General features: G+C 40.7%; 2 long non-coding RNA genes across 3 annotated transcripts; both read left to right on the top strand.

The window, feature by feature from the left end:
- Window positions 1-2,382: 2,382 nt before the first annotated feature.
- On the top strand, window positions 2,383-4,970 carry LOC143486127 (uncharacterized). Of its 2 annotated transcripts, XR_013123139.1 has the most exons (4): window positions 2,383-2,695; window positions 4,112-4,324; window positions 4,566-4,804; window positions 4,953-4,970. It is a non-coding gene; the product is annotated as an uncharacterized LOC143486127 (long non-coding RNA). The 2 variants fall into 2 exon arrangements; XR_013123138.1 differs by lacking the exon at window positions 2,383-2,695 and having other exon boundaries at window positions 4,014-4,324.
- A 23-nt stretch (window positions 4,971-4,993) lies between these two features.
- LOC143486126 (uncharacterized) lies at window positions 4,994-7,142 on the top strand. Its single transcript, XR_013123137.1, has 5 exons — window positions 4,994-5,053; window positions 5,446-5,640; window positions 5,745-5,831; window positions 5,924-6,177; window positions 7,007-7,142. It is a non-coding gene; the product is annotated as an uncharacterized LOC143486126 (long non-coding RNA).
- Window positions 7,143-26,614: the final 19,472 nt, after the last annotated feature.

The raw sequence follows: 26,614 nt of genomic DNA, 5'->3' as shown, positions 1-26,614 counted from the left end.
TTTAAGAACCCATATGTCTATCAACTTTTACTCCAGTGCAAACCACAATATAGCAAAATGCACATGTTTAATCATTTATTAAGCTGATTAGTCTTTGCAACACATTATTCTTATCATTCTTCCGTAGTGCAGCTAGGCTACTTCCGTTATGCTTTCCATTCCACAATGTAGAGTCTTAAAGAATTCAAATTCCTGCTGTGTGACCTTCAGAGTCGCCTGCTTCACAACCCATGTGAGCTGTCTAGAACCACACAGGTGCTTCACTCTGGTAACGTTATTTACAGGTGGCAAGGGCAGCATATTTCTCCAGCAACATCTTTAGAGTTTGGCTTCCAATACCACTGACCATTCTCATGCGCTAAAGAGTCACAAGCATATTTTTACAATCACAATGATTGGCACCTTTCATGACACTTTTAAAGCCACCTGTGTTGAAAATCGTGCCCATGTCTCTAAGCAGCCATGTCTCAACACAGAAGATACTTCTCCAAAGCTCATGGGCACACCACACCAGAGACATGAACTCTCTTCAGCAAGATCACAGCCTCCAACATCTTTCAAGCAATTCCATCACATAAACCAAGCTGTTTGGGCTAGGACAAACATTCACAAGTTCCTGATCCAAAGAGACCATAAAGTCTACATACAAAGCCATACATAACCCATGAGTAGTCCATAAGTAGAATATCAGCAAAGGCTCCTGCATATAGAGCATGTGTGCTGCAATATTCCACACACCACAATGATGTATGCCATCCTTTTAAGAAAGCACTTGTCTACCAACTTTTACTCCAGTGCAAACCACAATATAGCAAAATGCACATGTTTAATCATTTATTAAGCTGATTAGTCTTTGCAATACATTATTCTTATCATTCTTCCGTAGTGCAGCTAGGCTACTTCCGTTATGCTTTCCATTCCACAATCTAGAGTCTTAAAGAATTCAAATTCCTGCTGTGTGACCTTCAGAGTCGCCTGCTTCACAACCCATGTGAGCTGTCTAGAAACACACAGGTGCTTCACTCTGGTAACGTTATTTACAGGTGGCAAGGGCAGCATATTTCTCCAGCAACATCTTTAGAGTTTGGCTTCCAATACCACTGACCATTCTCATGCGCTAAAGAGTCACAAGCATATTTTTACAATCACAATGATTGGCACCTTTCATGACACTTTTAAAGCCACCTGTGTTGAAAATCGTGCCCATGTCTCTAAGCAGCCATGTCTCAACACAGAAGATACTTCTCCAAAGCTCATGGGCACACCACACCAGAGACATGAACTCTCTTCAGCAAGATCACAGCCTCCAACATCTTTCAAGCAATTCCATCACATAAACCAAGCTGTTTGGGCTAGGACAAACATTCACAAGTTCCTGATCCAAAGAGACCATAAAGTCTACATACAAAGCCATAAATAACCCATGAATAGTCCATATACTGTTCACTAATTATATTTCTTATTACATTATATCCAGTCATCTTACAACAGTCCTCAGGACACGTATACTTCAAAAACGATAATAATTATCATTGGTCATTCTATAAAAAGAAGAAAATGTGAAATGTATTCTCACTATACCTGTTTAGAACAGTTTTGTATATGTCAAAACTCATTACAAAGGCACAGACTTTATCAAAATGACAAACTTTAGAGGTTAGAAAGTTAACACTATTTAATTTGTAAATGAACAAAAATGCACGAGTGTCGCTTTAATTTGAAAAACGAATTGTTTTGTCTTGATTTGTTGTCCCGTTGCCTTGGTAAAATGCCTATAGCCTAAGGGCACGGCCTCCTTTTGATTATTCTTTTATTAATCTACAAAATAAAACATTTCAGTAACATAAACAGACACAGGGCAAGGTAAACTAAATGGCACACATAATTACAGACATATTTAAAATAATTGTACATTATCGTAACGTAATACAGATGAATAGCGCAGCCACGGGGGCGCATGGGTAAGTGGGGAATGCCCCATTGGACCGAGGCAAATTACCCATGAGGCCCCAGCGCGGCTCAGTTAAAAGATAGTTTTATGATGGTTAGGTTGTACAATTATTAAATACGTGTGTAATTGTTAGTATCATTTAGTTTAGCTTGCCTTGTGTCTGTTTATGTATGGAGGGTTATTTATGACAATATTATATAAATAAATGAACAAAGAAATAATTGTTTAAAACGTTAAATAAATATTTAAAATGAGATTTAATTAATTAAATTATTTAAATATGGAAAGGAAGCATAAATAATTTTATGTAATTAAATTCATCGTTAGTTGATTGTGATATTTGTATTTCATTAATTGTTTAACTTAAATAATTTAATTAATTATTTCATTATTTATTTCATTATTTCAAGCGCGTCGTCGAACCATGAAATAATTAAATCTGTCAACATCAGCCATCAAACTCAGTGGGCGGGCCTAACTCCGATCGATGCAGGCTGATTGGTTAGATTGCACAGTAAGTCATGATAGAGCGATGACAGATGTTCGAGAGCAGCTCTAACGCGCCTTAACCTTTTTCTGATACCGGTGTTCACTGTTTCGAGATAAAAATGTCGAGAAGCTGCCCTGAGCTGTTAAGAGAAGCTGCAGGTTTGATTGAAGAAGCGTTAAGGAACACTCCTGAAGCTCTTAACACCCAGGAGCAGCCTTCAACCTCCACTTCATCACACAGACAACCTGTCCAAGGTCTGTAGTTGGGTGTAGGACAGATTGGGCCTAACATTAACCAGCTTAACACACCAACATGCCGCTTCAGTTATTAGTATACCAGTTAGATAGTCTAGTTAGAGGTATTTTAGATACTGGACTTGCGTGTCTAGTACTGGGGTGTTAAATATGGGCAAACTGTACAACGTTAACAATCAAGTTAGCTGCATCTTTCACAGACACTGATATTTGCTTCAGCAACTGGGCTAGTTCAGCAGGATGGATAATATTATTTGGGTGGTGGGTCATTATTGTTATCACTGCAGTGACTGCACTGGCATAGTGGTGGTGTATGAGGTGTTAGTGTGTGTTTTATTGTGGTGGTGTATGAGGTGTTAGTGTGTGTTGTATTGTGGTGGTGTATGTGGTGTTAGTGTATTGTTGGTGGTGGTGTGTGAGGTGTTAGTTAGGGTGACCATATTTTGGTTTGGGCAAATCAGGACACGGGGGGGGGGGGGTGGGGTGGGGTGGCGAACGTAGGTTGTCGAGCGGGGGGGGGGGGGGGGGGGGTTTGGCGAACGTAGGTTGTCGAGCGAGGGAGGGGGGGGGGGGGGGGGGGGGGGGGGGTGGCGAGCGTAAGTTGTTGGTTCTCCGCCAGTTGAGTATGGTGAGGCTCAACTGATGAGGCTCAGGGATTCCGTGTCATACAGCGCCGTGCTCAGGGTCCTAGTGCCTGTAGAATTAATGGCCCGATTAACGTAATTTAAAAACCAGGACATTTCCACAGTTTTAAAAAATATCCCGGGACGCCCGGGACAGGACGTGAAATACGGACATGTCCCGGGAAATACGGACGTTTGGTCACCCTAGTGTTAGTGTGTGTCATATTATGGTGGTGGTGGTGTATGAGGTGTGTGTACTGGTACAGTGAGTGGATCGAACACAGTAGTGCTGCTGGACTATAAGTGTTATTTCTTAAGGAAAATAAAGCTCATTTTATATGTTTTTTTGCTTTTAAAAGGTCTGTTCCAACAAATTCAATCAATTAAAATATTCTAAAAAAGTTCTAGAACCCAACAATAAAATACAAGTAATATAGTTACTTGTCATGACGTGTTGTAGTGTGAGTTGAACCTTAAAGTATTTACAGAAATCATGTGACTGTGTAATCACAACAAAAAAAAAACATCAATGAGCTGCTTAGATAAGTTAAATGATTGTTATTTTGAATAAACATTCAGAACTGGGTCTGGGTTCTCATGTTAAGGGGAGCACTATTTACTTAATTTTTTTTACACTTTATTTTCTGATACATTTTAGAATCATTTAGAGTAGCATGAGAATAAGGAACTTAAGCTTTGTCGCCATTCTACTAGACAGCATATAGTTAATCCTTTGTTTTCAGTCGGTGGTTCTCATTTTTGTTGTGACATTTTTGTTTCTCTCTATATGCAGCCGAGGTGGCAAGGCTCTTTGCTCCATACAGCAATAACATTACACCTAGAAGGTATGCTAGACGTCAATTGCAGAGCCCTGCAATTCGATGCAATTACTACACACACACCTTCTGTTGCTTGCATGGTCACAAGGCTGATACAGTTCCAAGTGTACAGGAGAAGGCAGACCTTGCAGCCTCAGGACTTGGAGAAAAAAAAGTATCATTTTCAGGTTAGTTTGATCATTTATGAGTTGTAATTTGCTTTTGTTCATTTGTGTTTCAGTAATTGTGCTTGAAAGAACTGTAAAGTTCTGTTTCTGTGCCAGTCACAATGCAGTTTGGCTCACAATATTAATGTGTGCATAACTCTAACTCTGAAATTAATGTGTGTGTGTGTGTGTGTGTGTGTGTGTGTGTGTGTGTGTGTGTGTGTGTATATATGTATGTGTATATATTTTTTTATGTAATCAGGAAATTATGCAGATCCTATGGTAGTAACGAACAGACTGATGGAAGTATATCCAAAACTTCGTGAAGGGGGTGGTTTTGAGCTTCTCAAAGTTGCTGGATCTACTCGCAGTCGAAGTCTGGCATTACTCCCTTGTCCCAACTCTGGATACACACTTGTCTATCTGAAAGATCCAGCTACAATGATTGGACAGGCTACAATCTACATACGCCCACTTCAACAAGACCTGCCTTTTGAATCTGTAAGCTATACTTTTACACATTGTGAAAAAAAAGTTTATACTTCTTACACATTAATGTTGTTCTTTATTGTTATATTCTATAAAATCATCAGTTATAGCGGTAATTAATTAAAATGCTATTTTATGAATCTTTCCACTACATTATTAGGAAGGTGCTCGTCGTGCCCCTGGTCCAGTCATCTCCTGCCTCACTTGTCAGAGGGGTGTTCTTTTCTCTGAAATGAAACTGCACAGGGAGAACTGTAAAGGGTATGTAGCTACACAACCAATTTCTGTGCTTGGATTTGTATTTTGGCTTGTTGTACATTCTAGTGAGTATGATAAGTAAATCTTATTTTGTTACTTTAAGGACATCCATTCAGGAATCAGATAGGGATGGAGAGGAAAATCAGGGTGAGGCTAATGTTAGGGAACCAGACGCGGTCAGTGACCGTATCCAAGTAAGGCCGGAGTCAGCAGGGACATCGGTTGCAAGTGCAGTAGTTGTGGCTGACAGTGAAGAGTTTGAGCACAGAGCAGCAGATCGTGGTTTGTATTCACACAGCAGAGTAGCCATATAGTTTTGATTTGTTTGTAATGATTTTCAAAATGGTATAACATTTATGGATCTTGTGTTGTGCACATATTTTTTGTGTGTGTAGAATGGGGACTTATTGAAAATCCAGTTCAAGCCTCCAAAGTTTTCAAGGAGAGCTTACTTGGGGAACATGCATCTGGAAGGCCACTTAAACTGAAGATGGATATAAGGGACACTGAGGAAGACAGAGAGCGTGCACTTCTGTCATTCTATAAAGAGCAACGTGAATGGGCATGTCCTCTTCAATGTGCCCTTGATGGTTAGTAATATAGTGAGTTAAAATTTAAATGACAGCTACAGACAAAAATCTGTTAGACACTACTTTTATTTCAATTATTGAATAAATATTTTGTTTTATGACAGGGGATGCTGCTGTTGGACAAGGAGTGGTGCGGTACTTTCTGACAACAATAATATCCAAACTTCAGTTTGGATTCAGTCTAAATCTCGGTGTGTGTATAAAGCATATATTATAGCATGTGTAAATGAGAGTCAGTAAGTTACTTATACCACTGTAATGGCCTGTTTTGTATTACTGACAGGTGGCACAGGTCGAACGCTGTTATTTGAGGGTCAGCCTGACCACCTCGTTCCAGCCACATCAGAGTCCCTTATTGAGAGCAATCTCTTCCAGGTTGCTGGAAGGATGTTGGGTCATTCCTTCTTGCATGATGGCCCATGTGTGACAGGATTAAGTCCAGCTATAATCCATGTGTTGTTCAATGGAGACCCAGAAATGGCAACAATTGTCACAGAAGACTGTCCCGATTTGCACATCAGGAGCATAATAGAAATGGTACATGAAATTGCCTGTTTTAACCCTTGTGTGGTGCTGATATTTTTGTTACTCAGTGTTTGTGGGTTTGGTGGACCCGCAAACACTGAGTTCACATTCACATTTTGTTCATTGAAAATGCGTTTTGATATACAACATGTTCTTCATAGAAAATTAGCCAAGGCCAATGAGTCTGAGATTTAAAAATAATTAAGTGTATTTTTTTCATTTGATACAAAATGAACACCATACAAGGGTTAAGCGTAAAGGTTTTTGGTTTTGGTTTCTGCATTTCATAGTGCATTTTTATGGATTCAAAATATGACACATATTGGGTGCTATTTACACTTAGTATTTCCTTGGGTCAGTGGCATGCCTATGGTGCACAACTTCAGAATGAAGAAGGGTTAATGAAAGAGCTCTGTGCTGATTAGTAATCACTTTGTTTTACTTTATTAATATCTATAATAATCATCAATGCCGTTATTAATTTGTTCTTAAACATTTTGTAGGATAGATTACTGGGCTTGTTCACAAGATATATGCCTAAGTGTAATGCTATTTAAGAACTGTGTTCAAAGGGTGTGTGTGTGTGATGTTACATTTTAATCTATAGTAAAATACAGTACTGTTAGACAGTCCTTGGAAATACACAATACGTGGTTTGGTCATGTAGAGGTGATTCAGTTAAATAAGTGTAGTTATTTTTAACTGTCTTATGTTCTTTGGGAGAATCAGGCCCATAAGTGAAGACAGCACATAAGCATATCCAATATTTCTGAAAATTGTCATGTACTTTTTTTAATTGTGTCTTAGTGTAATAACTTTTATATAATAATCTAAATTTTAGCTTGAAACTGAAGAACTTACTCAGGAGCAACAGGACACTGTCTCAGATCTATCCATGTCGTGGGATCTTCCAGCAGTCACAAAAACAAATAGGAGATGGCTACAGAACAAACTATTGGTCCATGCTGTAAGTTCACGCTACTAGAGACATATTTTTAGGGTTCACACACGTAGTGTGGGAAACCTATTGTAATTGCTCGAATTTTTCTTTTTAGGGTTCACACACATAGTGTGGGAAACCTATTGTAATTGCTCGGATTTTTCTTTCTTTTTAGGGGTCCAAGCACCAGCGGTGCTGGAACCCTATTGTATTTGTTCTGATTATTAGGGTTCACACACGTAGTGTGGGAAACCTATTGTAATTGCTCGGGTTTTTCTTATTAGGGTTCACACACGTAGTGTGGGAAACCTATTGTAATTGCTCGAATTTTTCTTCTTTTTTTTTTTTTTTTTAGGGTTCACACACACATTGTGTGGGAACCCTATTGTAATTGTTAGCGTTTTTCTTATTATTATTATTATTATTCTTTTTCCCATTTTGCTGTCTATAAATCATTCTGCAGCCTAAACCGTAAGGCCTAGACACACCAAACTTGCCAAACTTGTTCTCTAGGTCAAAAGGACCACACACACTTATAGGGACCCACATCGGCCTGATGGTGGCGCTATAGCACACTATGTGACTTTTTGGCCCATATCTCCCATACCATAAGTCATAGAAGCAAAATTCCACTTCCTATGCATTCCTTGGCTCAATTCAATAGGACATTTCATATACAACTATGAAGCTCCGCCTACTTAGATTTTTTGCTAATTTGCATAATATGCAAAACCTACTTTTGCCTACTACTCCTTGGTTTTTCGTCTGATCACCACAGTCTTGGTATCAAACTACTCAGAAGAATCTCATTATCAAAACCCATCGCCAACATTGTGACATTGCCATACAGCCTGGCTGTCACATGTCAATCAATAGCTCTGAGGCGTGGCCAAATTTACTTCAGCAGCTATATCTCAACAATGCTTTGACCAATCTTCATGAAAATTTATCAGTTGTTAGGACACATGACACAGAGGTCACAGGTCAAAGCTGGCCACGATTGTCCAATAGGGGGCGCTATAACATGGGAAAAACTGTTTCTCAGAAACGATTAGTCACATCAAGCCAAAACTTTACAGGCATCATCATGGGGTCAAGTGGTATCAAGACACACAATGATGACCTCATCACTCAAAAAACATGGCCGCCATAAGCCAATTAATTTTAATTTTAATTAATTGGCCATTTGACAGACTTACCATAGGTATATACACATGAAACTGACATGGTATGTTCATGTACACACCCTCTAAGACATACTCATGTTAGAAGGGAATTGCACCACTAGGTGGCGCTATACTAAAAAATCCTGAATTTCTCCTAGATATTTTCACTTATCAAGAAATGCTTGCACTCATATGATTGTATGCAGAATTCCTAGCAACTTTCTAATTACATGTGCTTTGCAAAAATGTACCACTTTTTCACTATTATCAAATATATATAACTTGCCATTTTCATACTAGTCCTAGCATTTTAACTCCATCACCTTAAATCACACCTTGTAATACTCAGCAGACTCTGAAATGCTAAGATTAGCGAAAAAATCCTAAGGTTTTGACAAATTAATATTTTTCATATGCATCACAATGCTACCATCATAACACATCAAATTCATAGTTCAATAACTACGCCATAGTATGTCTGATTGTTATGAAAATTGAAATCCACATTCACATGACCATTGTGGTGCGATGTGCCAATTTTGAGCCAAATCCGTCCACAAACAGCTCTACAGTGAATATTTTCATTTTCCATACAAAGCAGTGGAGGGAGGCATACACAGCTGCTAAGCCACACACGCACGTGCCTTTCTCACACACTCTGCCCCCCCCTCCTCCACTCCCCTCACACTCCCACATGCTTCCAACACTTTACAACCCATGGGCTCTACCTCCCCCCCCTCTCTTTCACATGCACTTACAAAAACACAGGCCTCTGTAGCTTTCACACTGCCCTTGCCATACCTACCCATTTCTCTATGAGTAACCCAGATACAAACACACAAACTGACGTTTAGCTTCTGTTTTTGAAAACACACACTTTCTCTCTCTCTCTCTCTCTCTCTCTCTCTGTCTCTCTCTCTCTCTCTCTCTCTCACACACACACACTCACACACTCACACACTCACACACACACACACACACACACACACACACACACACACACACACACACACACACACACATACTTATAGGTTTAACATACACACTGCCCTAGCCATGTATACCCATTACTCTTTGACTAAAACACACACATACACACACACACACACACACACACACACACACACACACACACACACACACACACACAGATATTTAACTTTTTTCTCCATACACATTCACACACAGGACTACAATTATGCTTCATATACACAGTTCTCTAGCCATTTCCTACACACTAACTGATGTTTAGCTTATTTTTGCCATCCAAAGACACACTAAGATAATCTCAGCAAATGATTTAGATCTATTATCTGAATTGTTTTGCCATTACAATGTTTTGTGACCTTTTGGGCCTTGGTGACTCATAAGCCAGTTAAATGGACACTGATACTTCAGAGCACGCTACATGTATTCAAATCCAAGGTTAATTATTTACTCTAAACAATGCTCATATCCTATATGGCCCATGGGCCCCTGCATATCTTCTTGAGATTCAAGACAATTGACATTGGGTGACTTTATTTGCTTAATCTGATTAATGTCAGAACATACACTACCACAAACATACACACACACACACACACACACACACACACACACACTTCTACCTAAATGTATGTATAGTTTGTATGCATATTTATAGTATATGTATAGTATATGTCAGTCATGCCAGCAATGTCAGTCGTATCAGTCATATCAGGCATGCCATGCCAGTCATGTCAGTCCAGTCATGTCAGTTATATCAGTCATGTCAGTCATGCCAGTCATGTCAGTCGTGTTCTGCCAGTCATGTAAGTCGTGTCATGCCAATCATTTCAGTCCAGTCATATCAGTCATGTCAGTCAAATCATCAAATCATTACAGTCATGCCAGTTATGTCAGTAATATCAGTTATGTCAGTCCACATTCATACTTTGAATACACAGACAGTCATGTTAGGCGTGCAAGGTGTGCAAGGAGTGAATTAACAAAGCATAGTCTCTGGCTCCCTCAATCTCTCTCTGTCGGTAATATACAGGCCCAATCATGTATAGACACATGCAGGCCTTCCTATATTGTTCACATAGATGCAGCCCTAGCCAGATGTGGTGTTTCTGTGTCTCCCTTTCTGACACATGCAGATGTCATCACACACTATCTGTAGAGCACACACTGGCCAAACCCAAACAGCTTCTTTTAACTTTTATTTTCCAATATCTTTCATTTCTTCTTATTATTATTATTATTTTTCTCCGGATAAAACGCATACTGCAGCCTAAACCGTAAGGCCCAGGAAGACCAAACTTGGCAGACTGGTGTAGTCTGTTTGCGGGACCGTGCTAAAGTACAGAGACCCACATTGGCCTGATGGTGGCGCTATAGCGCAGCATTTTGCGTTTTGGTCCATATCTCCCACCCCGTAGGTCGTAGAAACAAAATTCCACTTCAGGTGCATTCCTTGGCTCCAGACAAACAAAAAAGCCTCAAGAACCATTAAGCTCCGCCTACTTAGATTTTTTGCTAATTTGCATAATATGCAAAACCTACTTTTTTATACTAGTCCCTGGTTTTTCATCGGATTTCTTCAATTTTGGTGTCAAAATATTCAGAAGAATCTCATTATCAATAAATTTGAACAAAATTGTTACATTTGCATACATTGTCGTTGTGACATGTCAATCAATAGCTCTGAGGCGTGGCCAAATTTACTTCAGCAGCTAGATCTCAGCAACGCTTTGACCAATCTTCATGAAAATTTATCAGTTGTTAGGGCACATGACTCTGAGGTCACACGTCAAAGCTGGCCCAGATTGTCCAATAGGGGGCGCTATAACATGGGAAAAACTGTTTCTCAGAAACCATTAGTCACATCAAGCCAAAACTTTACAGGCATCATCAGGGGCCTAATTGGTATCAAGGGACACAATGATGACATCATCACTCAAAAAACATGGCCGCCATGAGCCAATTAATTTTGATTTGACCTAATTGGCCATTTGATAGACTTACTATTGCCCAATCAACATGAAACCTCACCACTGTGCATTTCTCAGGACTATGTGTCATGCTGTGCAGTTTTGAAACATTTGGCCACTAGGTGGCGCTATTTGTGAAAATCATGCATAACTCCTCCAAATGTTCACTTAGGAACATGCCGCTTGATTCTTTTGAGTCCTTGCAGTACGCCTGACAACTTTGCAATTACAAGTCCTATTAAAAAATGCATACTTTTGTCACATTCATCAATTGTTTGAAAATAGCTCTTTAAGAACTAGTCCTTGGAATTTGATCCAATGATGGCAAAAATGGCATAGGCATAATCTGTAGACACTGTAGTTAACTAAATATGGAAAAAATGTTGCATTTATATTTTTCTGATTGGTCAATTTTTCCATTATATCCTTCTGGCCATGCCATAAATGACCTTTATTGCTATAACTCATAAACCATGTAAGTGATCAACTCCCAATTTGAAAGGCTTTTATACACTGAGGTCCTTGTGAGGTAGGCCACGTTTGGTTCACATTGGCCTGTCGGGGGCGCTACAGTACCCAAATACCTAAGAAATCATAAAAACTCATGCAGCAATGCTGTTATGCAGAATACAGACAAGTAATGGGGCTTGTATGATTCAAATCAATGAGGTCTATAACATTGCAATTACATCTCATAACAAAAACTGCACTGCCTGACCAGAAATGAACCTTTTATTTCACCAAAATGTCCTATTACATTACTGAGATTAATGAGATATCAGTATGGTAGTACTTGGGCTCCATCTAGTGGCCAAACACCAGAGCTGACTGAAAACTATTGCTCACATGAAACACCACACAAACACACACAAAGCTGATCTCAGCATGTGATTTAGTTCTGTGATCTGAATCATTTTGCCAATAGACATTATTTTGATCCTTTTGGGCCTTTAGTGCCTCAGTTGAATTGAATGTTTTGTCACATTGATTTATTTGTGCATTTTTTCCACTCAAACAGCTTCTATTCACTTTTGGGTCTAAAGGACCTATTGGGCTTCTTTTTGCCTGTTGAGGCCAAGAGGCCAATTTGTTAGTCTAAAAGACCTTTTGGGCTTTTTTGCCTTTTTTTGTGTGAACCCGCCAATCGCCGCTTGCGGCTATATTTATTATTATTTTTCTCCGCATAAAACGCATACTGCAGCCTAGACCGTAAGGCCCAGAAACACCAAAGTTGGCAGAATGGTGTAGTCTCTTTGCAGGACCACGCTTAAGTACAGAGGCCCAAATTGGCCTGATGGTGGCGCTATAGCGCAGTTTTTTGCATTTTGGCCCATATCTCCCACACAGTAGGTCCTAGAAAGAAAATTCCACTTCTGATGGATTCCTTGGCTCAAGCCAAAAACAATGGTACAAAAATTATTAAGCTCCGCCTACTTAGATTTTTTGCTAATTTGCATAATATGCAAAACCTACTTTTTTATACTAGTCCCTGGTTTTTCATCTGATCACCACAATCTTGGTGTCAAAATATTCACAAGAATCTCATTATCAAGGAACATCAACAAAACTGTGACATTGGTATACAGTCTGGTTGTCACATGTCAATCAATAGCTCTGAGGCGTGGCCAAATTGACTTCAGCAGCTATATCTCAGCAATGCTTTGACCTATCTTTATGAAAATTTATCAGTTGTTAGGGCACATGACTCAGAGGTCACAGGTCAAAGCTGGCCACGATTGTCCAATAGGGGGCGCTATAACATGGGGAAATTTGTTTCTCAGAAACCATTAGTCACATCAAGCCCAAACTTTACAGGCATCATCAGGGGCCCAAGTGGTATCAAGGCACACAATGATGACCTCATCACTCAAAAAACATGGCCGCCATGAGCCAATTAATTTTTATTTGAATTAATTGGCCATTTGACAGACTTACCATTGGCCAATCAACATGAAACCTCATCACTGTGCATATCCCAGGACTATGTGTCATACTGTGCAGTGTTGAAACATTTGGCCACTAGGTGGCGCTATTTGTGAAAATCATGCATAACTCCTCCAAATTTTCACTTAGGAACATGCAACTTGATTCTTTTTATACCTTGCAGTAGACCTGACAACTTTGCAATTACAAGTCCTATTAAAAAATGCCTACTTTTGTCACATTCATCAATTGTTTGAATATAGCTCTTTAAGAACTAGTCCTAGGAATTTGGTCCAATGATGGCAAAAATGGCATAGGCATAATCTGTAGACACTGTAGTTAACTAAATATGGAAAAAATGTTGCATTTTTATTTGTCTGATTGGTCAATTTTTCCATTATATCCTTCTGGCCATGCCATAAATGACCTTTATTGCTATAACTCATAAACCATGTAAGTGATCAACTCCCAATTTGAAAGGCTTTTATACACTGAGGTCCTTGTGAGGTAGGCCAAGTTTGCTTCAAATTGGCCTGTCGGAGGCGCTACAGTACCCAAAAACCTGAGAAATCATAAAAACTCACGCAGCAATCTTGTTATGCAGAATGCAGACAAGTAATGGGGCTTGTATGATTCAGATCAATGAGGTCTATAACATTGCAATTACATCTCATAACAAAAAGTGCACTGCCTGACCAGAAATGAACCTTTTAATTCACCAAAATGTCATTGCATTACTGAGATTAATGAGATATCAGTATGATAGTACTTGGGCTCCATCTAGTGGCCAAACACCGAAACTGACTGAAAACAATTGCTCACATGAAACACCACACAAACGCACACAAAGCTGATCTCAGCATGTGATTTAGTTCTGTGATCTGAATCATTTTGCCAATACACATTATTTTGATCCTTTTGGGCCTTTAGTGCCTCAGTTGAATTGAATGTTTTGTCACATTGATTTACATATGCATTTTTTCCACTCAAACAGCTTCTATTCACTTTTGGGTCTAAAGGACCTATTGGGCTTCTTTTTGCCTATTGAGGCCAAGAGGCCAATTTGTTGGTCTAAAAGACCCTTTGGGCTTTTTTGCCTTTTTTTGTGTGAACCCGCCAATCGCCGCTTGCGGCTATATTTAGGGTTCACACACACATAGTGTGGGAACCCTATTGTAATTGTTAGAATTTTTCTTTCTTATTATTCTTTGTCCCATTTTTTGACCTAAAACGTATTGTGCAGCCTAGACCGTAATGCCTAGAAACCCCAAACTTGGCAAAAAGGTTCAGTTAACTCCAAGGACCAGATTCCCATACAGGGACCCAAATTGGCCTGATGGTGGCGCTATAGCAGACCATATTGACGTTTTGTCCATATCTCCTACACCGTAAGTCCTAGAACCAAAATTCCAGTTCCTATACATTCCTTGACTAAATTCAATAGGACAATTAATATACAACCATTAAGCTCCGCCCACTTAGATTTCGAGTTAATTTGCATAATGTGCAAAATCACACACATATTTGAGCGCGAACTAGTCCCTGGATTTTTCACATACATGCACATATGTGGTATCAAAACGTTCAGAAGAGTCTGAACTTTAAAATGTATCCAACAAAAATGCTAATTTCTTTACTACCTAGTCAGTATAAGCCAATCAAATGAGGGGGCGTAAATTCAATAGTAAATTTTGCGCATATGGAGCTCTAACTTAAGAAAACTTGCATGTAATGAGATGGCACTTCACAGACAGCTTCCCTGTGAGGGTCTGGGGCAGCTCGCAGAGGTTGCCATACCTCACCTGCTAGGGGGCGCTATAACATGCAAAAATTTGCCCCATGCACTCAGATTGGCCGATCCACATGAAACTTGACAGACATCATCTATGGGCTTCTGGAAACCAGGTCCTAAAGCAGACATGCCATACTTCCAAAATGGCTGACGTAATCGGCCAATCAGTGATCGGCACGCGTTTGACAGGCTTACAATTTGTCGATCTGCACGAAACCTCTTGGGTGTGGACAAGTGCACGCCCCCTATGACATAATCCAGCCGGGTGTCGATTGGCCACTGGGGGGCGCTATTGCAAAAAAAGCAAGTGTATCCCCTACATAATTCCACTTGAGAACATGCAATTGGACTCTTTTGATTCCTTGCAGTAGTGCGAACAACTTTCCCATTACATGTCCTATTAAAAAATGCACAGTTTATTTACAGTTAATAATAGTTTGAAATCATCACTTTTCATACTCCTCCTAGGATTTTCATACTATCATGTCAAGCAAAGTCTTATAATACTCTACAGAGTGTGAAATCAAAAAACAATCCAAAGATTTTGGATTTGAGGACACTTATACCTGCTAAATATTTTTTTTATGGACAGCATCGATACATATAATATTCATATTCTTAAAGCTCTTTCATATTTTACCCAATTCTGACCAAAATGCACAAGCCCATTCAGAATCCCATCCTGAACAAATTTGTCAAGTTTAATCTAAATCGGTTATCGTATGGCTCTACAGTGCAGTATTATATACAATGCATAAGAATGCATGTAAAGTCCCTCTGTCACCTTCTCCTTCTCACACGCACGCAGCCTGAAACTCACACTCTCAGTCTCTCTCACACTCTCACCCACATTCCCCCTCCCATCTCTGTGCCCTAAGTAAACATTGCTCTGGCTACCTAGATCTCTCTGTGTCTATGAACCAGGCACACACACATACAGGCGCAAGCAGGCCTTCCTATAGCATTCACAATGACACTTCCCTAGCCATACCCACCCATATCTCAGTGACTAACACATGCTCATACAAACTGATATTTGGCTTCTTTTTTGTCTCTCTCTCTCACACAAACACACAGACACACACACCTTTATACCTATATGTATGTATAGTTTCTATGTATATTTATGTATGTATGTATTAGTATATGTTGTCATAGTTTGAATACATATACTACCACACACACACACACACACACACACACACACACACTTCTACCTAAATGTATGTATAGTTTGTATGCATATCTATAGTATATGTATAGTATATGTCAGTCATACCAGTGATGTCAGTCATATCAGACATGCCAGTCCAGTCATGTCAGTTATATCAGTCATGTTCTGCCAGTCATGTAAGTCATGTCATGCCAATCATTTCAGTCCAGTCATATCAGTCCTATCAGTCATGTCAGTCAAATCTTCAAATCATTAGTCATGCCAGTTATGTCAGTCATATCAGTCATGTTAATTTTGTTCGTCATGCCAGAGATGTCATTCCAGTCATGCCAGTCATATCAGTTATGTCAGTAATGCCAGTCATGTCAGTCATGCCAGGCTTTGCAGACTACATTCATACTTTGAATACACAGGCAGTCATGTTAGGCGTGCTACGTGTGCAAGGAGTGAAATAACAAAGCATAGTCTCTGGCTCCCTCAATCTCTCTCTGTCAGTAATATAGAGGCCCAATCATGTATAGACAAGTGCAGGCCTTCCTATACTGTTCACATAGATGCAGCTCTAGCCAGATGTGCTATTTTTGTGTCTCCCTTTCTGACACACGCAGATGTCATCACACTCTACATCTGTAGAGCACACACTGGCCAAACCCAAACAGCTTTTTTTTCACTTTTAGGTCTAAAGGACCTTTTGGGCTTCCTTTTGCCTATTGAGGCCAAAATGCCTATTGGTGTGTGAACCCGCCAATCGCCGCTTGTTAGGGTTCACACACACAGTGTGGGAACCCTATTGTAATTGCTCGAGTTTTTAGGGTTCACACACACATAGTGTGGGAACCCTATTGTAATTGCTGGTATTTTTAGGGTTCACACACATAGTGTGGGAACCCTATTGTAATTGCTCGAGTTTTTCTTCTTATTATTATTATTTTTCAGGCTGTAAAACGCATACTGCAGCCTAGACCGTAAGGCCCAGAAACACCAAACTTGTCAGACAGGTGCACCAGAGGTGCAATGAGGGAAACCCAGACAATGACCCACATCGGCCTGATGGTGGCGCTATAGCGCAGCATTTTGCGTTTTGGTCCATATCTCCTACACCGTAGGTCATAGAAACGAAATTCCACTTCTGATGGATTCCTTGGCTCAAACCAAACAAAAAAGCCTCTAGGACCCTTTAGCTCCGCCCACTTAGATTTCGAGTTAATTTGCATAATGTGCAAAATCGCACACATCTTTGAGCGCGAACTAGTCCCTGGATTTTTCACATACATGCACATATGTGGTATCAAAACGTTCAGAAGAGTCTGAACTTTAAAATGTATCCAACAAAAATGCTAATTTCTTCACTACCTAGTCAGTATAAGCCAATCAAATGAGGGGGCGTAAATTCAATAGTAAATTTTGCGCATATGGAGCTCTAACTTAAGAAAACTTGCATGTAATGAGATGGCAATTCACAGACAGCTTCCCTGTGAGGGTCTGGGGCAGCTCGCAGAGGTTGCCATACCTCACCTGCTAGGGGGCGCTATAACATGCAAAAATTTGCCCCATGCACTCAGATTGGCCGATCCACATGAAACTTGGCAGACATCATCTATGGGCCTCTGGGAACCAGGTCCTAAAGCAGACATGCCATACTTCCAAAATGGCTGACGTAATCGGCCAATCAGTGATCGGCACGCGTTTGACAGGCTTACCATTGGTCGATTTGCACGAAACATCTTGGGTGTGGACATGTGCACACCCCCTATGACATAATCCAGCCGGGTGTCGATTGGCCACTGGGGGGCGCTATTGCAAAAAAAGCAAGTGTATCCCCTACATAATTCCACTTGGGAACATGCAATTGGACTCTTTTGATTCCTTGCAGTAATGCGAACAACTTTCCCATTACATGTCCTATTAAAAAATGCACAGTTTATTTACAGTTAATAATAGTTTGAAATCATCACTTTTCATACTGCTCCTAGGATTTTCATACTATCATGTCAAGCAAAGTCTTATAATACTCTACAGAGTGTGAAATCAAAAAACAATCCAAAGATTTTGGATTTGAGGACACTTATACCTGCTAAATATTTTTTTAATGGACAGCATCGATACATATAATATTCATATTCTTAAAGCTCTTTCATATTTTATCCAATTCTGACCAAAATGCACAAGCCCATTCAGAATCCCATCCTGAACAAATTTGTCAAGTTTCATCTAAATCGGTTATCGTATGGCTCTACAGTGCAGTATTATATACAATGCATAAAAATGCATGTAAAGTCCCTCTGTCACCTTCTCCTTCTCACACGCACGCAAGCTGAAACTCACACACTCAGTCTCTCTCACACTCTCACCCACATTCCCCCTCCCATCTCTGTGCCCTAAGTAAACATTGCTCTGGCTACCTAGATCTCTCTGTGTCTATTAACCAGGCACACACACATACAGGCGCAAGCAGGCCTTCCTATAGCATTCACAATGACACTTCCCTAGCCATACCCACCCATATCTTAGTGACTAACACATGCTCATACAAACTGATATTTGGCTTCTTTTTTGTCTCTCTCTCACACAAACACACAGACACACACACCTTTATACCTACATGTATGTATAGTTTCTATGTATACTTATGTATGTATGTATTAGTATATGTTGTCATAGTTTGAGTACATACACTACCACACACACACACACACACACTTCTACCTAAATGTATGTATAGTTTGTATGCATATCTGTCCAGTCATAACAGTCATGTCAGTCCAGTCATGTCAGTCATGTCAGTCCAGTCATATCAGTCATGTCATTACAGTCATGCCAGTCATGTCACTCATTCCAGTTATGTCAGTCATATCAGTCATGTTACTTTTGTTCATCATGCCAGTGATGTCATTTCAGTCATATCAGTTATGTCAGTCATGCCAGTCATATCAGTCATGTTATGGCAGGCTTTGCAGACTACATTCATACTTTGAATACACGGGCAATCATGTTAGGCGTGCAAGGTGTGCAAGGAGTGAATTAACAAAGCATAGTCTCTGGCACCCTCAATCTCTCTCTGTCTGTAATATACAGGCCCAATCATGTATAGACACATGCAGGCCTTCCTATATTGTTCACATAGATGCAGCCCTAGCCAGATGTGCTATTTCTGTGTCTCCCTTTCTGACACACGCAGATGTCATCACACACTATCTGTAGAGCACACACTGGCCAAACCCAAACAGCTTCTTTTCACTTTTAGGTCTAAAGGACCTTTTGGGCTTCCTTTTGCCTATTGAGGCCAAAATATGCCTATTTGTGTGTGAACCCGCCAATCGCCGCTTGCGGCTATATTTCTTATTTTTCTTATTCTTTTGCCCATTTTTTGACATAAAATGCATCGTGCAGCCTAGACCGTAATGCCTAGAAAACCTAATCTTGGCAAAAAGGTTCAGTTACCTCCAAGGACCAGATTCCCATACAGGGACCCCAAATTGGCCTGATGGTGGCGCTATAGCAGACCATATTGACTTTTTGTCCATATCTCCTACACCGTAGGTCCTAGAACCAAAATTCCAGTTCCTATGCATTCCTTGACTAAATTCAATAGGACAATTAATATACAACCATTAAGCTCCGCCCACTTAGATTTCGAGTTAATTTGCATAATGTGCAAAATCACACACATCTTTGAGCGCGAACTAGTCCCTGGATTTTTCACATACGTGCACATATGTGGTATCAAAACGTTCAGAAGAGTCTGAACTTTAAAATGTATCCAACAAAAATGCTAATTTCTTCACTACCTAGTCAGTATAAGCCAATCAAATGAGGGGGCGTAAATTCAATAGTAAATTTTGCACAAATGGAACTCTAACTTAAGAAAACTTGCATGTAATGAGATGGCACTTCACAGACAGCTTCCGTGTGAGGGTCTGGGGCAGCTCGCAGTGGTTGCCATACCTCACCTGCTAGGGGGCGCTATAACATGCAAAAATTTGCCCCATGCACTCAGATTGGCCGATCCACATGAAACTTGACAGACATCATCTATGGGCCTCTGGAAACCAGGTCCTAAAGCAGACATGCCATACTTCCAAAATGGCTGACGTAATCGGCCAATCAGTGATCGGCACGCGTTTGACAGGCTTACCATTGGTCGATCTGCACGAAACCTCTTGGGTGTGGACAAGTGCACGCCCCCTATGACATAATCCAGCCGGGTGTCGATTGGCCACTGGGGGGCGCTATTGCAAAAAAAGCAAGTGTATCCCCTACATAATTCCACTTGGGAACATGCAATTGGACTCTTTTGATTCCTTGCAGTAGTGCGAACAACTTTCCCATTACATGTCCTATTAAAAAATGCACAGTTTATTTACAGTTAATAATAGTTTGAAATCATCACTTTTCATACTCCTCCTAGGATTTTCATACTATCATGTCAAGCAAAGTCTTATAATACTCTACAGAGTGTGAAATCAAAAAACAATCCAAAGATTTTGGATTTGAGGACACTTATATCTGCTAAATATTTTTTTAATGGACAGCATCGATACATATAATATTCATATTCTTAAAGCTCTTTCATATTTTACCCAATTCTGACCAAAATGCACAAGCCCATTCACAATCCCATCCTGAACAAATTTGTCAAGTTTCATCTAAATCGGTTATCGTATGGCTCTACAGTGCAGTATTATATACAATGCATAAGAATGCATGTAAAGTCCCTCTGTCACCTTCTCCTTCTCACACGCACGCAAGCTGAAACTCACACTCTCAGTCTCTCTCACACTCTCACCCACATTCCCCCTCCCATCTCTGTGCCCTAAGTAAACATTGCTCTGGCTACCTAGATCTCTCTGTGTCTATTAACCAGGCACACACACATACAGGCACAAGCAGGCCTTCCTATAGCATTCACAATTGACACTTCCCTAGCCATACCCACCCATATCTCAGTGACTAACACATGCTTATACAAACTGATATTTGGCTTCTTTTTTGTCTCTCTCTCACACAAACACACAGACACACACACCTTTATACCTATATGTATGTATAGTTTCTATGTATACTTATGTATGTATGTATTAGTATATGTTGTCATAGTTTGAATACATATACTACCACACACACACACACACACACACACACACACACACACACACACACACACACACACACTTCTACCTAAATGTATGTATAGTTTGTATGCATATCTATAGTATATGTATAGTATATATGTCAGTCATACCAGTGATGTCAGTCATATCAGACATGCCAGTCCAGTCATGTCAGTTATATCAGTCATGTCAGTGATGCCAGTCATGTTCTGCCAGTCATGTAAGTCATGTCAGTCATATCAGTCATGTCAGTCCAGTCATGTCAGTCAAATCTTCAAATCATTACAGTCATGCCAGTTATGTCAGTCATATCAGTCATGTTAATTTTGTTCGTCATGCCAGTGATGTCATTCCAGTCATGCCAGTCATATCAGTTATGTCAGTAATGCCAGTCATGTCAGTCATGCCAGGCTTTGCAGACTACATTCATACTTTGAATACACAGGCAGTCATGTTAGGCGTGCTACGTGTACAAGGAGTGAATTAACTAAGCATAGTCTCTGGCTCCCTCAATCTCTCTCTGTCAGTAATATACAGGCCCAATCATGTATAGACAAGTGCAGGCCTTCCTATACTGTTCACATAGATGCAGCCATAGCCAGATGTGCTATTTTTGTGTCTCCCTTTCTGACACACACAGATGTCATCACACTCTACATCTGTAGAGCACACACTGGCCAAACCCAAACAGCTTTTTTTTCACTTTTAGGTCTAAAGGACCTTTTGGGCTTCCTTTTGCCTATTGAGGCCAAAATGCCTATTGGTGTGTGAACCCGCCAATCGCCGCTTGCGGCTATATTTAGGGGTCCAAGCACCAGCGGTGCTGGAACCCTATTGTATTTGTTCTGATTATTATTATTATTATTCTTTTTCTCCGCTAAAACGCGTTGTGCAGCCTAAACCGTAGCACCTACAGACTTCTCCTTTGGCCAACTTGTAGTACTCCTCTCCGCTACTCAGGCGCAACACGCCGGCCCGATCCGACCATAGGTGGCGCTATAGAGCGCAAAAAATTGTCACGCCTACACCGTATGTCATAAACAAAAAATTCCAATTGCATCTGATCAGTCTTCTTCCATTCTACAAAAAATACATTTGAACCCATAAGCTCCGCCCCTTACATGTCGAGCTAATTTGCATAATATGCAAATTTGCACACATTTTTGAGCGCGTACTAGTCCCTGGATTTTTCACATACATGCACATATGTGGTATCAAAACGTTCAGAAGAGTCTGAACTTTAATTATTATGGAGCCAAAGTGCACATTTCTGCACATGGGCGTGGCCACATGCATCACAAGTCAAGCGTAGGAAATTCCTTCGCCAAAAATGCACATATTCTGCTATATCTCAGGCATTCTTTCACGTATTCATACCAAATTTCACATACATGTACCTATTGGGTGTCTAGACCTGCACATGCATTTTGGCAGACATGCACACCTAGGTGGCGCTATAACGGCCAAAAAACTCTCCTGCCCACACCGATTGGCCAAATAACTCCAAACTTGGTACGCATCATCTATATGCACCTATGACACAGGTCCTTGATCTGCACCATCATATGTCCAATATGGCCGCCGCTATCGACCAATCAGCTTTCAGTACACCTTTCACAAGCTTTGCATATGCCAATTTTTTTTCTGCCTTAAAACGCGTTGTGCAGCCTAAACCGTAAGACCTACAGACTTCTCCTTTGGCCAACTTGTAGTACTCCTCTCCGCTACTCAGGCGCAACACGCCAGCCCGATCCGACCATAGGTGGCGCTATAGTGCACAAAAACGCATGAAAAAGTTTAAACTGGTGTTTCTCCTAAACCGTATGTCCTACAGACAAAATGTAAACTTCACCTGATCAGGCATGTGCTCATCTAAAAAAAGTTCCATTGAAGCCATATGCTCCGCCCCTTACATGTCGAGCTAATTTGCATAATATGCAAATTTGCACAAATTTTTGAGCGCGTACTAGTCCCTGGATTTTTCACATACATGCACATATGTGGTATCCAGGCGCTCACAAGAGTCTGAACTTTAATTGTTATGGAGCCAAAGTGCACATTTCTGCACATGGGTGTGGCCACATGCATCACAAGTCAAGCGTAGAAAATTCCTTCGCCAAAAATCCACATATTCTGCTGTATCTCAGGCATACTTTCATGTATTCACTCCAAATTTCACACACATGTACCTATTGGGTGTCTAGACCGGTACATACATTTTGGCAGACATGCACACCTAGGTGGCGCTATAACGGCCAAAAAACTCTCCTGCCCACACCGATTGGCCAAATAACTCCAAACTTGGTACGCATCATCTATATGCACCTATGACACAGGTCCTTGACCTGCACCATCATATGTACAATATGGCCGCCGCTATCGACCAATCAGCTTTCAGTTCACATTTCACAAGCTTATCATAAGCCAATCAACATGAAACTCACATATTATGTTCATCTACACACCCTCTAAGACATACTCAAGTATGACGGGAATTGCACCACTAGGTGGCGCTATACTAGAATTTCCTGAATTACCCCTACATCTTTCTTACACATGCACACACATGCAATGGCCTACCTATAGGTTTCATATACACATTGCTTCACCCATACCTACCCAGTGATTACACACACATGCTTACGCATCTCAGGCGTGCCAGATGGTGCCCATACCCTGTGCTTGGACCCCGTAATTGCCGCTTGCGGCTATATTTATTATTATTATTCTTTTTCTCCGCTAAAACGCGTTGTGCAGCCTAAACCGTAGCACCTACAGACTTCTCCTTTGGCCAACTTGTAGTACTCCTCTCCGCTACTCAGGCGCAACACACCGGCCCGATCCGACCATAGGTGGCGCTATAGAGCGCAAAAAATTGTCACGCCTACACCGTATGTCATAAACAAAAAATTCCAATTGCATCTGATCAGTCTTCTTCCATTCTACAAAAAATACATTTGAACCCATAAGCTCCGCCCCTTACATGTCGAGCTAATTTGCATAATATGCAAATTTGCACACATTTTTGAGCGCGTACTAGTCCCTGGATTTTTCACATACATGCACATATGTGGTATCAAAACGTTCAGAAGAGTCTGAACTTTAATTATTATGGAGCCAAAGTGCACATTTCTGCACATGGGCGTGGCCACATGCATCACAAGTCAAGCGTAGAAAATTCCTTCGCCAAAAATGCACATATTCTGCTATATCTCAGGCATTCTTTCACGTATTCATACCAAATTTCACATACATGTACCTATTGGGTGTCTAGACCTGCACATGCATTTTGGCAGACATGCACACCTAGGTGGCGCTATAACGGCCAAAAAACTCTCCTGCCCACACCGATTGGCCAAATAACTCCAAACTTGGTACGCATCATCTATATGCACCTATGACACAGGTCCTTGATCTGCACCATCATATGTCCAATATGGCCACCGCTATCGACCAATCAGCTTTCAGTACACCTTTCACAAGCTTTGCATATGCCAATTTTTTTTCTGCCTTAAAACGCGTTGTGCAGCCTAAACCGTAAGACCTACAGACTTCTCCTTTGGCCAACTTGTAGTACTCCTCTCCGCTACTCAGGCGCAACACGCCAGCCCGATCCGACCATAGGTGGCGCTATAGCGCACAAAAACGCATGAAAAAGTTTAAACTGGTGTTTCTCCTAAACCGTATGTCCTAGAGACAAAATGTAAACTTCACCTGATCAGGCATGTGCTCATCTAAAAAAAGTTCCATTGAAGCCATATGCTCCGCCCCTTACATGTCGAGCTAATTTGCATAATATGCAAATTTGCACAAATTTTTGAGCACGTACTAGTCCCTGGATTTTTCACATACATGCACATATGTGGTATCCAGGCGCTCACAAGAGTCTGAACTTTAACTGTTATGGAGCCAAAGTGGACATTTCTGCACATGGGTGTGGCCAAATGCATCACAAGTCAAGCGTAGAAAATTCCTTCGCCAAAAATCCACATATTCTGCTGTATCTCAGGCATACTTTCATGTATTTACTCCAAATTTTACACACATGTACCTATTGGGTGTCTAGACCGGTACATACATTTTGGCAGACATGCACACCTAGGTGGCGCTATAACGGCCAAAAAACTCTCCTGCCCACACCGATTGTCCAAATAACTCCAAACTTGGTACGCATCATCTATATGCACCTATGACACAGGTCCTTGACCTGCACCATCATATGTCCAATATGGCCGCCGCTATCGACCAATCAGCTTTCAGTTCACATTTCACAAGCTTATCATAAGCCAATCAACATGAAACTCACATATTATGTTCATCTACACACCCTCTAAGACATACTCAAGTATGATGGGAATTGCACCACTAGGTGGCGCTATACTAGAATTTCCTGAATTACCCCTACATCTTTCTTACACATGCACACACATGCAATGGCCTACCTATAGGTTTCATATACACATTGCTTCACCCATACCTACCCAGTGATTACAAACACATGCTTACGCATCTCAGGCGTGCCAGATGGTGCCCATACCCTGTGCTTGGACCCCGTAATTGCCGCTTGCGGCTATATTTTCTTCTTATTATTATTTTTCTCCGCATAAAACGCATACTGCAGCCTAGACCGTAAGGCCCAGAGACACCAAACTTGGCAGAATGGTGTAGTCTCTTTGCGAGACCGTGCTAAAGCACAGAGACCCACATTGGCCTGATGGTGGCGCTATAGCGCACCATTTTGCGTTTTGGTCCATATCTCCCAAACCGTAGGGCCTAGAAACAAAATTCCACTTCTGATGGATTCCTTGGCTCAAGCCAAACAAAAAAGCCTCAAGAACCATTAAGCTCCGCCTACTTAGATTTTTTGCTAATTTGCATAATATGCAAAACCTACTTTTTTGTACTAGTCCCTGGTTTTTCATCGGATCACCACAAGCTTGGTGTCAAAATATTCAGGAGAGTCTCATTATCAAAGTTGCTTAAAAACATTTTGAGATTTGCATACAGTTTGGTTGTCACATGTCAATCAATAGCTCCAAGGCGTGGCCAAATTTACTTAAACAGCCATATCTCAGCAACGCTTTGACCGATCTTCATAAAATTTTAACCGTTGTTAGGGCACACGACTACGAGGTCATACGTCAAAGCTGGCCACGATTGTCCAATAGGGGGCGCTATAACATGGGAAAAACTGTATCTCAGAAACCATAAGTCACATCAAGCCAAAACTTTACAGGCATCATCCGGGGCCCAAGTGATATCAAGACACACAATGATGACATCATCACTCAAAAAACATGGCCGCCATGAGCCAATTAATTTTTATTTGAATTAATTGGCCATTTGACAGACTTACCATTGGCCAAACAACATGAAACCTCACCAC

Source organism: Brachyhypopomus gauderio, unplaced genomic scaffold, assembly GCF_052324685.1.
Source record: "Brachyhypopomus gauderio isolate BG-103 unplaced genomic scaffold, BGAUD_0.2 sc44, whole genome shotgun sequence".
Classification (NCBI taxonomy): domain Eukaryota; kingdom Metazoa; phylum Chordata; class Actinopteri; order Gymnotiformes; family Hypopomidae; genus Brachyhypopomus; species Brachyhypopomus gauderio.
This window is presented reverse-complemented; position numbering and strand designations above follow the sequence as displayed.